General features: G+C 38.2%; 1 long non-coding RNA gene across 1 annotated transcript; it reads right to left on the reverse strand.

Moving 5' to 3' along the window:
* Window positions 1-9,662: 9,662 nt before the first annotated feature.
* LOC135701605 (uncharacterized) lies at window positions 9,663-13,478 on the reverse strand. The gene is made up of 4 exons (XR_010517643.1): window positions 13,248-13,478; window positions 13,108-13,176; window positions 11,612-11,650; window positions 9,663-9,959 (listed from the first exon to the last, which is right to left on the reverse strand). It is a non-coding gene; the product is annotated as an uncharacterized LOC135701605 (long non-coding RNA).
* Between the last annotated feature and the right edge of the window lie 3,543 nt (window positions 13,479-17,021).

The following is a 17,021-nucleotide window of genomic DNA, read 5'->3' on the forward strand; positions in this document are numbered from 1 at the left end:
TATCTGTCATTGAAAATGGCATTTGCCAGCCCTGCTTAGAGATGCTCAAAATTAACTCAAAAAGGGGAAATGGATGTAATGTCGGCCTAAATGCCCCTACTTTGGGCCCATACATAAATTCAGCAATCGACTAAATTTTCAAAAATATCCATTAGTACCGTCCCAATGACGGGTTCATTAAGTTAAAATTGATAAATAGCAAATTTTTAGCGATGGGCCCAATCTTAGATCCATAGGCCAATATTAGAGCCATTTCCCCTATTACTCATGATCAAAAGCTGTCTGATCAGTATTTCGCAAAAATTGGACGCTGTTGATTGTGTTATATTATGTAGCTGTTCATTACAGATCAGATTAGGTCAACTCTGACTTGTTCAGTTGATGTTGAAGTTATTCTCTTTCGTGAGAGTTGGTATTTAATATGCTGGTTCACAATAACTTTAGTATTAGTCCATGTTCATATTGTATTCTGTTTAGTTTAGTTTAAATTTAAGTACTCTAGTTTTAGGATTTAGTTCTGGTTTAGAGTTAAGATTAGTATTAAGTATATACAATTTAAAAAAAAACATGTTTTAACTATGATCAGCGAATACTGGCACAGTGTTTAAACATCCAGATATCTATACTATCGTTGATGATGTACTTTCCGCTCTCTCCTCTCCTTCCGGGCATTTTTCGGTAGTACCATAGAGGTAAGTAGCATAGAGGTAACTCTAAGACCACTGGGTCCCGAAGAAAATCATTATTATTTTTGGCTCACTCAGTACCAGAACAACGGTCCCAAGCAGTCCCAAGCTATTTCACTCACCCCTGCATGTTCTGCATGAATCCACACACCCCTGATGTTATCTGTCAAACTTTCATAGCGAATCAAAACAAACATAGTGTAGTAATAGAATTTCAACTAGAATAGATTGTTGGTACGATCACGCAGTCATCATGACTGGACCGTTCAACCATAGAGGTAACTCTAAGACCACTGGGTCCCGAAGAAAATCATTATTATTTTTGGCTCACTCAGTACCAGAACAACGGTCCCAAGCAGTCCCAAGCTATTTCACTCACCCCTGTATGTTCTGCATGAATTCACACACCCCTGATGTTATCTGTCAAACTTTCATAGCGAATCAAAACAAACATAGTGTAGTAATAGAATTTCAACTAGAATAGGGTACGTTAATCGTTTGCTTGGGACCAATAGGCTACTAAAGTGGTGAGCCAATTTAAAATCGTTAGTTTCGTATTGATTGTTGGTTCAACGCTGCCAAGTTGATTGGTGTTGGTGATTCGTTGAAGAAGACTGAATGTAGGATGGCACGAGGTTTCACGAAGTGTAGATATGTGAACAACAAAAGAGCAGATTTGGATAAGAAGATTCGAACGAACCGAACACCCTGTATATTTGAATGTCCCATTTTTTCGCAATGTTCTCCAGGGTTACAAAAATATCAAAAAATCAAATCTCACCAAAGCCCAAGATCACGCTTGATTTTCGTAGACAAAAATCAACAAGCAAACAACTGCGGTTGATGTTGCAGCTCGGAATATCAAGCTAACAAAACGCACCAGCTGCGAATCTCTCTAAACTGTGGTGAGATTGAGTTTAAAGATTTTTGCTTTAAGCTGGGTTTAGACTAGGCGAGTCAAATGATCAAATCAGTTGAGTTCAATTGGCTTGAAAAGTTCAAAAGTTCTGTTTCAACTTTTTTCAATTCAAGTGAGTTGATCAAGTCAGTTGAATGGCATGGTTTACACCTTCAATTCGCGTTCAAGTCAGTTGAATTCAACTGAATTGATCAATTGACTTGCCCTGTCTAAGCCCAGCTTTAAGCTTTCTCTAAACTTTGAACGGTCTTAGCTCATCCCGAAAACTATAAAACTACTTCAAACAAATTTTGTATGGCTTCTGAAAGGTATTTAGAATAACTTCTCTGAAGATAGTTGCTCGAATGATCGAAAAAAATTCAATAAATTAAAGTTAAATGACTTGCTCCAAAATATACATACAAAAAACCTATGCAAAATAATTGTTTACAGCAAAACTTTCATCGCTAGAGGTTAGGTGACTATAAATTACAACTTTTGTGCTTATATACCTTGGCTGTGAAACGCATAGTTTAGACGTTAATTCAGTTCTTTTAGATTTACATTTAACGTAATTGATCGGAGATATTAGCATAGAGGTAACTCTAAGACCACTGGGTCCCGAAGAAAATCATTATTATTTTTGGCTCACTCAGTACCAGAACAACGGTCCCAAGCAGTCCCAAGCTATTTCACTCACCCCTGCATGTTCTGCATGAATCCACACACCCCTGATGTTATCTGTCAAACTTTCATAGCGAATCAAAACAAACATAGTGTAGTAATAGAATTTCAACTAGAATAGGGTACGTTAATCGTTTGCTTGGGACCAATAGGCTACTAAAGTGGTGAGCCAATTTAAAATCGTTAGTTTCGTATTGATTGTTGATATTAGTGCATGTAAGTTGCAATATCGACCCATTCTAGTCGAAATTCTAGTACTACACTATGTTTGTTTTGATTCGCTATGAAAGTTTGCCACGCTTTTTTTTTTACAGGTGCATAGTATCAAGTAATCACGTCTTGTAAGTCACGTGATGTGACAGTGATAATAGTCCTCCATATTTAAAATTATTATGCATTTTAGCAAGTGGAAAGTTCCGATCTGCAAAGCTCATTTTTTTCAAGCTGATAACTTGGATGAGAACGTGCACTGATAACGATTTCATTACGGCCCTACATGAACTACGCCTGAGTAACAGCGTGTACGTTGCGTACAGTATATGCGGTATATGCGGTGGGTGGTACCGTTCACCCACCGCGGTTTCTCGGCTGTCCTTGAACCAATTACGCTGATGTTTTGTATGTGATTATTGTCAACCATAAACTAGTTATCTACAGAAAAATCATCTCAATTTTTTGAAGGACAGCCGAGAAATAGCGGTGGGTAAACGGTACCACCCACCGCATATATGGAGGGGTTACTGTACATTCTCTACCTTCTTTCTTCCCAGTAAGAATTGTCGGTCCGATGGGACTCCGATGAGAAGCCGATGCATCGGACTATCGGCCTTATGTAAGCCCGATAAAACAGTCCGATTTGACCCCTTGTATCGTGCTAATTTGCAACCAAAACATCGGAATTGTAGACCTCGAGAGCGTGCTCTCGCTCGGTTTGTAGCACTGATGTGACTCCGATGTGGAACAAAATTTTGCATGGCGCATCGGGCTCTCATCGGGGTGTCGATTTTCGTTCTTGAGCGTATTCCTATTAGAATGACACTCCGACATGGAGCCGATGCGGGGCAAAATTTTGTTCCTGGCATCGTGCTCGCATCGGGGTGTATATTTTCATTAGGTTAGGATAGGGTAGATAAAATCTACGGCATAAACGCCCATTTCCGTCATATCGAGCGGAAACATCAAATAAATCAATAAATTCGCCAAATCAATCGATCCCTTGGTAGGGTAGAGCGCTACTTCGTCGTAATCGCCCATTTCCGTTCTATCGATCAGAAAAGATCAATATTATCAATGATCTCACCGTGCACAAATTAATAATAGGTATGTGCCGATGCGTTAGTTCATTAGCTACAACATAAACCCTGTTAGAGCGCATTGTATAAATATTACGCTCATTGTTCTCAAAACAAAAGAAGCGCTCCTAGCGAATCCCTTTTTTCTATTTTTATCCGTAGGACGAAGAAAATCTAATGGCGTTTCAATGCGTTTGGACGGAATTGAAACTCGTAGGACGAATTTAGAATCAAGAAGCAGTATTAGATTTTAAGCAATATCTCAATAATTTGTGACTCTTTATCAAATCCAATGGTACGTATGGAAAGGTGAATAAATTTAGAAATCATATTTGACAGAAATATTCTCCTTTTTGTTTAAACTCGTTCAGAAAAGAGAGATAAAGCGTGGGTTGTGCTTAGTACGACGGAAATTAGATCAAAAACCCTACGACAGTTTACTTCAAAAGCTACAAAAAAAATTATAATTATGAGAACGCATCAAATGAATGTTTACATTCATTCTTCTCAAAAACAAATCAAGTGCGCCGAGCGACACCATTTCTTCAGTCTGCACTCGTGTGCCGAATGGATTTCAATGGCATTTCAATGTGTTCTGCCGGAATTGAAAACGTTTGACGGAATGGGCGTCTAATAGTGGTGTAAGGATTTTATCATTAATACAACAATTTGTTACTCATTTGGTATATCCATTTAGAAGTTGATTAAAACATTCTACTATTTGTTAAGTGGTTAAGAGCTTAAGTGTGGTTTGCGCTTACTATGACGTACACTAGGGTATTTTACCCAATTATTGTAAGAATTAGAATAATGAATATAACAATAAGCATAACAATAATGAGAATAAGAATAATTATACTGTAATAATAAAAAAGCATTAACAATAATAAGAATAGGCATAACAAATAAATAATTTAAATAAATTAAATTTTTAAGTTTCTGAAATTGTTCAAAAATTCACTTTTTTATTTTATATTATGCTAAATGTGATGAATCTACATTAAATTATTTTACGTAATTTTAGCACAAGTGGAAAAAATTTCGATTTATGTAGGTCTCAATTTTGGCAACATAGATGAAACAGCTGTGTTTCCAAAATCCAGATCCATGTGTTACATGAATAAGCATAATAAATAGAATAACTAGGGTAGAGAACTACTTCGGCCTAATCGCCCATTTTGGGCCTATCGAGCAGAAAACTAACTTCAAATATATCCATGATTTTAGAGTTAGCAAGTCAATTATGCGTTTGGTACGATACTTTAGTTAATAAGCTTCCGAATGAAGTTAATGAGAACGCGTGGTATGAAGGTTTGAACCCGTTATTCCCAAAAACAAAAGAAGCGCTCCGACCGAATCAATTTTTATCTTCATCCTATAGGCCGAAGTGAATTCTTTGGCGTTTCAATGGCGTTTCAATGCGTTAGGCCGAATTTAGAATCCGTAGGCCGAGTTTGGCGTCAAGAAGCGGTGTTAGACTTTTGACAATATCTCAACGATTGGTTTCTCTTTATCAAATCTTTTGGTACGTACGGGAAGGTAAATAAATTTGGAAGCCAGCGCTAGATTAAGACATACTAAGTGCGGGTTGTGCTTAATATGCCGGAAATGGCTTAGTTAACCCTACCGTAATAATAAGGGTTAGCATAATAATAATAAAAGTTAGAATAATAAGATGGCGGACTACAGTTACACTGAAATTGACAAATATTGTCAAATACCCCACAATATGGGTATTTTTGGAATCGGAATGACGTGCAGAGACCAGAAATAGATGTCTGATGCTGTTTTGAAATCCAATATGGCGGCTTCTGGATAAAGATAAACTTGGAAATACTGTCAGATAACCCAAAATATTGGTATTTTTGAATTCGAGGTAACGCGTAGGGTCCGGATCAATGTCAGATGCTTTTTTAAAATCCGAGGTGGTGGTTCCGGTTAGAGACAAACTTTAAAATACTGTTAACTACCCCACAATATGGATAATTTATGAATCGGGGTGACGTGTAGGGACCATAAATTGATGACTAACGCCTTTTGAAATCCTAGAGGCAGCTTTCGCTTAGTGATAAACTGTGGAAAACCGGCAAATAAAACATGGCCCACTTAGTAATTAGACTCACTTTGCTTATTACAGCGCTCGTAGTGGACGTATTGGGAAGCTTTTGACGTCTATTTGTTGACATCAACAATAGCAATAACAGTGAATAATTTGTTTCGTATTTTTCTTAAAATATAAGGAATAGTATGCACTTGAGTGAAGACCGTTTTCAAATCCGATAATTCATATCCGAAATAGACCCAAATCATGTTGTTTCATTACTAAGTGGGCCATGGTTTACCTCACAATGGTATACTCTGACAGATTGAAGTATCATGCAACCCTACTACAAGAAAAAAAAGTGATAATACTTTTTTGAACAAGATTTAATTTTTTTAAGTGGCCTTTGAATAAGCGCGGAGCAAGATGGGGCAAGAAGGGTCAGTCGCCAAAAATTAAAATTAAAATGTTAAACCTTGTGAAAACATTGAGTGTATGTCAACAATGATAAAAATATAGGATAAATGTCGGCAACATCAATACTTTTACCTATTATCGTCAGCGACATCGGCCTTTGCGTTTCAGAGGACATCGGGTGGCCAACATTTAGCATTCTTAGACTTTATTTACTCCCCCCACACGACAATAGGTAAATGATTTGACGAAGTCGGCATTTACCATGCTCAGCAAACCAAAAACCAGCTTCTATTCACCTTTTTTCAATACATTTTTAAGATAACAATTCTTAGAATGTATATCACGACCTAGGATCATGATTAGGCTACTTTCTTGGCAGTTTTGTGTACCGTCTGTCACGCAATGCCAAAAACCTCGCAATGCACCTCAAATCCAAACCAAAACTTAGGTTGACAGATGGCCCATTTTGCTCCTTTAAAATGATTAGTTTTGCCCCAGTAAAGGTGAAACAACATGTTTTTTTTTATTTATTGTAATATTGTTATGCAATTTGTCAATCTTTGTATATGATGCGATGGATAAATAACAAAATTATGTAGAAATATTTTTTTTTGCAAGCGTATGGTTCACCCTGTCACGTTTTGCTGTATTGCCTAAGGAAAGCTGACATTTTACTTTGCATTTTTTATAGAAAAAAACGGTTGATTACAAAACTTTAAAAATCATTCACAGCAAATCGATTTCATTTCAGACACCATGAATAAACATGATTGTGCAAGAATAACGAAAAATAGGCATGAAACTATCACTGACTTATCTTGCCCCTCTTTACCCTATTTTTGGAATGGAGGTGACGTATAGGGATTAGAAATTGATATTTGACGCCATTTTGAAATGCAAGATGGTGGCTTCCGGTTAGAGCAAAAATAAGATAAATAAGTCAATTTTCATCCATAAGGGGCTGTTCATAAACTACGTAGACAGTTTAGGGGGGGGGGGGTTGACAATTATCCACGGCCCATACAAATTTTAAAAATTTTGTATGGAAGATTGTCTACGCAGGGGGAGGGGGGGGGGGTCAATAATCCCAAAAAACTGTCTACGTAGTTTATGAACAGGCCCTAACTGATACAAGCGGAAGCAAACACATTAGAATGTAAGTCAACCGACGAATGCGGTCCAAAGAGCTTGGCATAAAGGGTGTCCACGATGAAATTGCCACACACAAAATTGATTCGCAAAATTCGAGTTTTCATCCGATTGCCATCAAATTTTCAGGGATTGAGAAATAACTATTAAACTTCATTTTACCATTTTACTCGTATTTTATTTACAGTCCATACGCAAATGCCCGCACCTTGGCCTTAACCCCGGCCATAAGATTCTGCACAACCTGTGAATCAACCGTTTTTTGCATGTAAACCCATACTTTCTTCAGTTCCTCGACTGTCTTCACTACCTTAGGTCGTTTAAGAAGGTGCTGCTTCATAATCGCCCAGTACTTCTCGATGGGGCGGAGCTCCGGAGTGTTGGGAGGGTTGAACTTTTTCGGCACGAAATTGATCTTATTGTCCACATACCACTTCAGCACGTCCTTGGAGTAGTGGCATGAGGCCAAATCCGGCCAGAAGATTGTTGGGACGTTGTGGGCCTTCAGGAGAGGAAGCAGCCGCTTCTGGAGGCACTCTTTTATGTACACCTGTCCGTTCATCGTGTCCTGGGTCACGAAAGGTGCACTCCGCTTCCCGCACGTGCAGATGGCTTGCCAAACCAGGAATTTCTTCGCAAATTTGGACATCTTCTGAGTGCGGACATGCTCCGGAACGCTGAACTTATCCTTGGCCGTGAAAAACAGGTTGCCGGGGATCTGTTTGATGTCGGCCTTCACATATGTTTCGTCGTCCATGATGCAGCATTCAACTTTCGTCAGCATGTTGAGGTACAACTTCCTGGCACGGGTTTTGGCGGACTTGTTATGCTTCTTGTCGCGATTAGGGGCCTTTTGTACCTTGAACGTTCGAAGCCCAGCCTTAGTTTTGGCCTTCTGGACAAAACTTCGGCTTAGGTGCAGCTTCTTAGCCACATCCCTAACGGAGGCGTTCGGATTTCGGTTGAAGGCCCCAACTACGCGGTTGTGATTTTTGGTGTTGTACGGAATACTTTTTCCTTCACTTCTGGGCTTCCGATCGGTGGTCAACCGTTCCTCGAACCGCTTAATCACTCGCGACTCCGTGGAATTCGCGATTCTCAACGTTTTAGCGATGGAACGATGCGAGAGATCCTTGTTCTCGTGATGAATGCGTAAGATTTTATCACGCACGAGCTGTTCTTTCAACTCCATTTCCACGAGTTTTGATCAAAGGACTTTAAAACTTGCAGGATGTAAATAATGCACTATGAACTAAATCCACCCAAATTTTCATTAAATTCTACCCAACGGTTTTAAAGTTAGAGCAATTTCATAGTGTGGCAATTTCATAAAGTGAAGTTTTCCAGTACATATTTTGGTTGAGAAGTACTAAAATTCTAGAACTATAATAATTATAATAATGATCAAGAAGGAGCTGCAGGCACTGGCGGCCACAGCATGTATTTGGGGAGGCAAGGGGAGGCAAATTTATATCAGTATTAGTTTTAAACTTGTAAAACCTATGTGTATCAAATTATGGTGCTCAAAAGACCCAAAAATAGCTATCAAATGAACAAAACAACTTACGGGATCAGTTTGACAGATCTTTGCCACCCCTACTGCGGCCGCTAGTAACTGCAGGTACAGATTTTCTATCGAATCAACTGTGTTTTGGAGTCGTTCCTATCTGCCGTCAACAAGATAAAGGTGATAAGCACGTTTTTCGTGTCCTTGTTGACCTTCAGCTTTGGGGTGATAAAGTGGAACAAAACAGACTTGGACGCAATAGAGCGAGTAGTGGCATTCACTAAGCATCGCATGTATCATCCACCTGCATGTATCATATAGTCACCTTGTAACGTTTTGAAGGAGGAAGTGGCCGAAGTCACCGATATTCCGATATTCAGATCCCGCAGTTGCGAATATACTTCGAAGAAAACCACAACCGTACGTAGCATTACCAGCTGAACTGCGACCTGAAAACATTTGATGATAAAGTCCTATCGTGAAAGCTGAAGGAGCTGCATGAAACATTACACGGATGATTACACGGCATTTTAAAAAGTTGCAAAATATAACATTGCACAAAGAAGTTATTAATTTAATGATATTTATCATATTATTGTTGTTGGATGATTACACGGCATTTTAAATAGTTGCAAAATATAAAAAGCATATAAGGCTTTTCTTCACATCACTGATTTTGGTTCCGTTTCTTACGGGCAGTTGCCGCTTCGTTAAAATTGTTAAGAGCTTTAACGAATTCACCGACTGCAGTGTTCCGGTCGATCCGGAACTTGGAGATTGCTGTATCTAAACAATAAAATAAAAATAAATCGAAATAGTTATTGGTATGGCACTGCAATGTTAACAATTCGATGAAGAGGAAAAATAAATCTTTATTACGCCTGAAATATGAAATATTTTAATTTACCTAGCAATATGCTTATAACGTGAAGCTCAGCTGCAGGTTGGGCCAAAACTTCATGGAGAGCATTATACGCTATGCGGCCACTCCACGTATGTCGACCTGTATTCTGGAACATGTTTTGCACCGCTACACGGAACAAATCATACGCTGATTTGTTAGATAACGATGAGAACTTTTGTTGGAGTACTGCCTCCACATCTGCGTTTTTGCTTAACTCTTCAAGTCTGTTTAAATCAGCGTCATCGCTAAGTGGGAACTCTACTCTCATTGACGTTGTTTTCGGCATAACAATTTTCATAATCTTATCCACTGATTTTTGTAAATTTTCAACCAGCCGCTTAACGCCCACGCAGTTATAGTTTATGATGTCTATCTTTTTGTCTGGAACCAAACATTACGTTAAATTTTTCAGTTTATACATTATTACAAAAAAAAAAACGATCGGTTGTTGCTCTACTCAAAAACTCATCCCAGAGTAATTGATATATTCTATTTAGTAGAACTTTATAATAAGTCGATTCACTGACCGCTTTTAAAATTACTTTGTTGTCATTTCGATGTATACTATTGTGAGAGTAATTCTCCGGATTTTTGGTTGGTTTTAGTGTGATATGAGAGTTGCTTTGGGATGAGTTTTAGAAGAAGATCGTTGCAGATATTATCATTAGGTTGTGTCAAATATGCATAGTGGATCACAGCTATTTTATATTTCATGTATATTAAGCTCCTCAACAATTGCGCCAAAATTATACAAATTTGGCTACGATTTGAATTTGAGGGAGAATTTCAAAGTTTTTTTTGGAAGAATCGAAATAAAAGTATTCATCTACCTGTATTACAATCAAAAATAGATAAACCTTCCAGCAGTCGCGATGCGTTGAGTATACGTGTAAAAAACATACTATTCAAACATGATTTTTTTTTCAACAACTTCCATGGATATTTAAAAAATGTATGAACATCACTAGAATGAGAAAGAGTTGATTTGTAAATACATTATAAATCCGGAGGGGTGACCCCGGCGTAGTGGTTAACATCCATTCCTCTCACGCCAAAGTCACGAGTTCGAATTTAACCCCCGGGCCCAAGAGTGTTAAAGTGACTATAATAAAAAAAAAATCAGGATTAAATGGAGTGAAATAATATTTTTTATCCACATACAAAAAAACATCATATTTTGGGGTGATTTTAAATGCAACAAAAACCCAAAGACAACGACTTTGTTGAAGACTACAAAACGATTCAGCTCTTAAAGCAATAAGTTGTTCTTAATTTACTTAAGAGCGGTTTAAGCCTAGTGCTTCGCGCAACCTACAGGTGTATTCTTCTTCTATATGGCTTTGACGCTCTTTAACGAGCTTTTGTCTGCTCTCATCTTTGTGTTCTAGATGCACTTCCACAGTTGTTAATTGAGAGCTTTCTTAGCCTGTACCATTTTTGCATGTGTATTATTGTGTGGCAAGTATACGCTAAGCCCCGGGAAGTCGAGAAATTTTCCTATCCGACCGGGCCGGGATTCGAACCCAGCCGTCTCCAGCATGGTTTTGCTTTGTAGCCGCAGCCTTTATCGACTGAGCTAAGGGAGGCCCCTGTTTTATACCTACAGGTATAAAGAGATTGAATTTATGTGCCAAGCACTAAGCCTTATACCCCGGACAGACTATGGCTTATATCATGTAATATAGGCTGTCTTGCAATGAGCACTCATACATAGGATTTCCAGTGAAAAGTAGATGTATGAGTGCTCATTGCAAGACAGCCTATATTACATGATATAAGCCATAGTCTGTCCGGGGTATTAAGTATCCTTGGCCAATATTTAGCAAGTTTTGAATTTTTGAATGTTAATGTCAATTTTATGTCAAATCCCATACAAACTATGATATTCTCCCACAAATCCACATCCTAACCGCATTCGTTTAGCATCCACTTAGCATAGAGACCTTAATACACATAAAAAAGCAATGAGAAGTATGGGGTTTTAAAGTTGACTCACTCTAAAGACCATATAAAAAAAAATCAGTGATACTTACCGAGCTGTTCAATTTTTTTAATTATTTCGTCAGTATTACCTTTATTTATTTAGGGATAAAGTAATAAAAATAATTGAATATCGATAAAAAAGGATGAGAAGTAATAACATAATGAAATTATTCAAGGAAATACGATATAGTTTTGTGAAGTCATTAAAATTTGCAAATCGATTTACGTACTTCCGGTCATGCTTGATTCCATACATTTCTGCATTGTCTTGTCAATATGGGTATTTCCGGAATCGGGGTGATATCTAGAGACCAGTCTGATGCCATTTTTAAATCCAAGAGGGCGGCTTCCGATTATAGAAGAACTGGTATATATCACAAATCCTTCAATATAGGTATTTTTCGAATCGGGATGACGTATAAAGACCAGAAATCAATGTCAAAGCCCACTTGAAATCCAAGATGGCGGTTTCCGGTTGTAGGAAAACTGGGAAATACCAGCAAGTACCCTTCAATATGGATATTTTTAGATTCGGGAAGACTTATACAGACCGGATATCAATGGCAGTCGCCATCTTGAAATCCAAGATGGCAGTTTCCGGTTTCAAAAAAACTGGGAATCAATATGGATATTTTTGGAATCGAAATGACGTCTAGAGACCGGAAATCAATGTGTGACGCCATCTTGAAGCACTGATGCTAATTCGACAGCTGCTCCTGGTCTTGTTCTTGTTCTTGTTGAAAATTGGCCACTTCGCCGGGGACCCCGGAACATTCCCGGGAGGGCTAATGTGACCGTTGACTTTGATTAAGGCCATTACCGGCCAAGATTTGTAAAATAATGAAATTTGATGTGTCGCACGATGGCTTTTGGTTCTTGTCGAGAATTGGCCACTTCGCTGGGGGCACCGGAACATGCCCGGAAGGGCTAGTGTAACTGTGGACTCTCAATAAGACCATTACCGGCCAAGATTTATAAAATCATGAAGTTTGATATGTCACACGATAGGTTTTTGTTCTTGTTGAGAATTGGCCACTTCCCCGGGGGCACCAGGACATGCCCGGGAAGGCTAGTGTGACCATGGACTTTCAATAAGACCATTTCCGGCCAAAATTTGTAAAATCATGAAGTTTGATATGTCGCACGATAGGTTTTGGTTCTTGTCGAGAATTGGCCACTTCCCCGGGGACACAGCAACATTTCCGGGAAGCCCAATGTGACCGTGGAACTTCAGTACAACTGCCATTGGTCCAATCACATCATTTGAGAGAAAACATGATGTTCATCGTGTGTATACTTATTACAGAACAGTAAAGCCGAATGCCGACCAAAAGTGACCCCAACGGGAACCGGAATAACTCCGGAACCATGTATTGATCCAAATGTTTTCAGATGGATTCAAAAAATTCAATAGATTCCCGACGAAATGCATTTTGTTGTAAAGAAAAAGATTGAGAAATTATGTTTTTTGAGCTAATTGCATTTTGAAGACTATGCAAATTTAGACGTTAGGCACGCAAAGGTTAAAACGTTGTCATTAACTTACGTTCTGGAGTTTCAATTCGGCGAATTTGTATGCATTTCGGTAGTATAAAATGCATAACTTCACTCGGGTCTAAAAGAGAATTTTAAATATATGTTTCAAAAACCGATAAAATGTAGATATATATTAATATGAATGCATACCGTTTAAATCATCACTATGCGTAGTTTTTTGTTTTTTGCTGCTGGGTCCAGCTTCACCGAGTTCGTCAACATCGCTTTTATCGGACATTTTTACAATCTTTTTCGAAATAAAGAGCTTAAGAGCTAGCTACGCAGAGTTGTTCAGTGAATTTTTCGTACTCGATTTATGTCGTATATTGAAAGCGTAGTAAAACGAATAAGTAATTTTGCTATTCAGGGGAAACATGACAGAAGGGTCTAACTCGAAACGTAAACAATGACTTGGATCGTCGGTTTCTTACGAATGACAACACAAATATTGCATGACAGGAGCACGACAGCTTATTCTCTCATTTTTTTCGTTTTACTTTGCATTCTACTCTCTTCTTCGCTCAGTTCGAGCAATTCCACTCGCGAAAAGCAGAGAAGAGTAACTCTCCAGCCCGACAGCAGCTAGTTCGTCCGACGGCTCATCGAAATAGAAACATCGAAGCTCTCGCAAGTCTCTCAAGTCAAAAGGATGCTTTGCCTCTCATGATCTCATATCATTATGTTCTCTTTGGTCCTCGTACAAAGGGTAATTTTGAAATTTTTACTGGACATAATTTTGTTTTATCAATTGGAATTTATTCACTTTAATGTTTAAGCTGTATTCAGACCAGAGCGTGCTTGGCATGCGCGGGGCGGGATTTGCGTTGGTATGAAAGAGACAATAGTAATACAACACTTGTGCGCTAACTGGGCGGTCTTCAACTGGGCGTTCGTTAACTGGGCTGTAGCCTATTTAAAAAGCAGTTATACGTCAAAAATAGATGTCACATTTAGTCGATGTCATAATTGATGGGGGGTATTCGAATTGAATGTTAAGTGTTAATATAAATAAATTTGAAATTATTTTCATTTCACACCGAAATCAAGACTTGAAAGCCTTTTAAGTGAAAGCGTTAAGCCTTTCTAAATTGACGTTTTAAACAATATTCTTGATAATAACAATAACAAACTTTACACTGTTTCAATTCAATGCACGTGATTTTTTTAACGTCAATCAAACAATCCATTGAAGTTCCCCTCAATGGTTTTTGACGTTTGACAAGCCAGCCCAGTTAGCGAGTGGAATTCGTTAAGTGGGCTGCGCTCTTAGCCCAGTTAGCGAACAAGTAATGCAATTGATAAACATTCAACAGTTGTTAATATCAGAGATGTTCCATGTTTCAGGACAATATGAACACGTAAAGCATCTATAAGGGCGGCCTTTTTTTCGGATATTTGGTAACTTATTGCTAAACACAATGATAATGGAAATATAATATAAACGTAGGGGAAATGCAGGTAATGTTGGCCTAAGTGTCCCTAATTTGGACCCATATATAAATTCTGCAATTAACTAAATTTTCTATAGCAATCAAAAATAGCCATTAGTAACGTCCCAATAACGCGTTCATCTAGAAAAAAATTGATAAATAGCAGACTTTTAGCGATGGGCCCAAATTAGGAACATGTAGGCCGAAATTACCTACATTTCCCCTATATATTTCATTTCATTTTCATTTTGTAGCGTTTGGTATGGCAATGGGAGTGCAAGTCAATCCAAAGCCGAGGATAAAGGAAGGGTAATGGCTGAATAGCCTATGCGGACCACTTGAACGCCATGGGAAGGGATTGGAGAGGTCGGTTATTGGGGGGTTTTGAGGAAATGGCACATAGTAATAGATTTGTGCTGCAAAATGTAATGAAACCGAAAATTCATCTCCCACTGATTCATCCTTTCACATATATACCAAATTGATATTTTAAAGCAATAATAAAAAAATAAACAGACAATATATGAAAAGGCTAGTTGCCAGTTGCTTTAAAGCCTGGTTGCCTCCCTAAGCGGACCCCCGCATCCTAACTCTTTTGTTAATCTACTTAATGTTATTAGGCTGCCTAAATGTTCTTATTTAAGTTCGTTTGATGATTATGATATCTCATTAGCCTTATTTAATAAATAATTGAAATCTCTAATCTACCTAATCAATTATAACCCATGCTTTATTAAGTACCTGCACTTGTGCATGTAGTCTATCATGCATGTATCAAGTTGTTTTTGACTTTGACCTATATTTATTATATCTTAGTTCGTCCCAGGTGACACCTTCAAGTGACTAAAATGCTTCACTTTGATGTTAGTTTCCTAGCTGATTTTTAGATTATATAGGATATATGCTCCAACTACGCTCACACATTTCCACTATGTCGTCAAACAATTACGTATGGATATGTCACAATTGAAGCACGCCACAGTGGAAATCGCGAGCCATAGTTCAAACACTTATCCCAAACCAAAATGAAGCATACATAAGATTAGTTACAATACCATGTACAAAAATGGTGTTTAACATTGTTCCCTGAGTAATGCTTATACGTAAGCGCACTACTACCATAGAGGTAACTCTAAGACCACTGGGTCCCGAAGAAAATCATTATTATTTTTGGCTCACTCAGTACCAGAACAACGGTCCCAAGCAGTCCCAAGCTATTTCACTCACCCCTGCATGTTCTGCATGAATCCACACACCCCTGATGTTATCTGTCAAACTTTCATAGCGAATCAAAACAAACATAGTGTAGTAATAGAATTTCAACTAGAATAGGGTACGTTAATCGTTTGCTTGGGACCAATAGGCTACTAAAGTGGTGAGCCAATTTAAAGTCGTTAGTTTCGTATTGATTGTTGCTACTACCATAGAGGTAACTCTAAGACTAGAAGGTCCCGAAGAAACGTGCTCAACTTTTTGGCTCAGCTCTGGTACTCTCTTCGGTCCCAAGCTAACCGATTCACCCCTCGAAACATAGGAAAATCCAATAACCCCTCATTTTATCTGTCAAACTTTCATAGCGAATCAAACAAACATTTTGTAGTACTAAAATTTCGACTAGAATGGGGTACGTTAATCGTTTGCTTGGGACCAATTCCCTAATAAAAAATAACCATAAACGAACGATAACCCAAATCATTGAACTATTCCACAAATGGTTTGGATGATACCCAGAACACGTCGTTAAGCAAATTAACTATACAATTTTTATCAGGGTTGGCTAGTCAAGTAGTGAGCCAATTTAAAATCGTTAGTTTCGTATTGATTGTTGCTACTACGCGGCTCTTAAAAAAAGGAGTAGCAGGTGTGATAATATCACTTCAGACTAGAACCAACAATCAATACGAAACTAACGATTTTAAATTGGCTCACTACTTGACTAGCCTATTGGTCCCAAGCAAATCGATTAACGTACCCCATTCTAGTCAAAATTCTAGTACTACACAATGTTTGTTTTGATTCGCTATGAAAGTTTGACAGATAAAATGAAGGGTTATTGGATTTTCCTATGTTTCGAGGGGTGAATCGGTTAGCTTGGGACCGAAGAGAGTACCAGAGCTGAGCCAAAAAGTTGAGCACATTTCTTCGGGACCCACTAGTTTTAGAGTTACCTCTATGCTAGAACTTTGGTTCTCTCATGCAATGGTTCATCAGAGAGGGGAAGCTCAGTAATCCTCATCGCATGCTCATGTCTAAACGCTCCACTATGAAGCATAATATTAGGCCCTCCCACCAACGTCCAGGTTAAAAACTAGCCAAGGGGAGGGAATATAATATAAATGTATGTATATGTTAAACAAGTATTAACTTTTTGGGAAATTTTATAGTCAAAAATAAATAATAATAGGTAGGGGAAATGTCTCTAATGTTGGCCTATGGATCGAAGATTGGGCCCATTGCTAAAAATCTGCTATTTATCAATTTTATCTAGATGAAC

Source organism: Ochlerotatus camptorhynchus, unplaced genomic scaffold, assembly GCF_037179485.1.
Source record: "Ochlerotatus camptorhynchus isolate MF236.1 unplaced genomic scaffold, CSIRO-AGI_Acam_v1.1 ptg000170l, whole genome shotgun sequence".
NCBI classification, from domain to species: Eukaryota; Metazoa; Arthropoda; class Insecta; order Diptera; family Culicidae; genus Ochlerotatus; species Ochlerotatus camptorhynchus.